We start from the raw sequence: 1608 nt of genomic DNA on the forward strand, positions 1-1608 counted from the left end.
TGGAGGAGAACATGCAGAAGATGCAGAACGCCATTCTGTTCTGGTCAGGAAGTGTCGGTGACCTCGGCTCAGGCCCATCCGTCCGCCAAACATTTTCATGCTGTTTTTAAAAGTTTCCATACAGCTTGAGCTGCACACAGAATTGCCTTTTCTTTACTTTTAATCTAGTTTACATACTTTGGGTCAACATTATTTTCTTTTTCTTCTTTTGCTCTTTCCTTTGTTTTATTTTGTTTGTACTTCCTTTCCTGTAAAGCACTTTGTATTGCCTTGTTGCTGAATATGTGCTTTGTAAATAAAATTACCTTTATCTTTACCTTTTACTTTTCTTCCACTGGCAGGTTATTCCACTGATATATAGGGCTGACCTAAAATAAGCTCCCATATCTTGCTGAAAAGTTACGTTTTCTCTTTTTTCAAGAGAGCTAAGATAATTGCACAAGAAACTAGAGCAAAAATACTTGGTAAGGTTTTGTAAAGTTACATGCTTCAGCTTTAATAACCTCAAAGGCCTTCACATTGCCTGCCAGGTTATTTCTAGACAAAGTAGATCAGACTGGATTTTATTTAGGGGCAGAATGAAAGTGCAAGCCACACTTTTCAGATTCTGCGAATTAATTTGTCTTCCGTCGCGCATTTACACACCGTGTCACTTTGACACCTAAAAATTGACATGTATACTTGAAAATGAGGCAAAGTGTGAAAAAGATAAAGGGTGATGATCACAGCCCAGTCCAGCTGTATATTCTGTTCCCATCCTCATCTGCGTGCGGTCCGAATCTAAACCTCAAGAATTACGTGTGGTGCAGCAAAAACTGTGGCCGTCAATATCACAAGATTCCACAGAGACAAATTTGCGTCACCCCCTCCTTCCTTCCTGCTTCAAGGAAAGAGGAATACTCCAGTCCTTTTTGCTGATTTGCTTATCTCGGGACGGATGAGCAGTCAGCATTCTGATTCAATGTCTCGCTCAAGGACACCTTGGCGCACGGCCAGTCCTCCTCTTCTGATTATAGGAGTTAACAAATAATAAATAAATAAATGAGCAGGAACTTGGGTTCGGGGGCCCCGCAGGCAGCGCTTTAACTAAACATAACACCGGCGGTGAGAACCATTCGCCGCCGCGTTTAGATGATAATCTGAAAAACATGAGGACGGGTCTTCTCTATGTGCGCTGTGATTGCAAAAACACTGGAGGCCCTTGTTCATGTTTCCATGACAACAAGCATCTGCAACAGTGAAGTGGCCTTGAACGCTCCCCCCCCCTCCCCACTCTCCGTCCTCCACCCCCAAAAAGAAATGAAAGAGAGAGATAGAGAGAGAAAAAAAAAGAAAAAACAAGCAGAATTTCAATCTCTCACATGGAAGCTCTGACCTCTGACCTCTTAGCGGAGGATCGCTAGCAAACATCAGAAAAAAAAACAGCATATAGAGGGACGGTGTGCAGCCTGTTGCTATTCGAACCTTTAGGACTGTACCATTCGGCTAAAGAGGTGTGTGTTTGTTTGTGTGTGTGTGTGTGTGTGTGTGTGTGCGCGTGTGTGTGTGTGTGTAGGTGTGTGTGTGTATTTTTGTTTATCCTCTTACTAGACTATGTCCAATAAAGTC

This window comes from Poecilia latipinna, unplaced genomic scaffold, assembly GCF_001443285.1.
Source record: "Poecilia latipinna isolate Pla-1442-1.1 unplaced genomic scaffold, P_latipinna-1.0 Scaffold954, whole genome shotgun sequence".
NCBI lineage: Eukaryota > Metazoa > Chordata > Actinopteri > Cyprinodontiformes > Poeciliidae > Poecilia > Poecilia latipinna.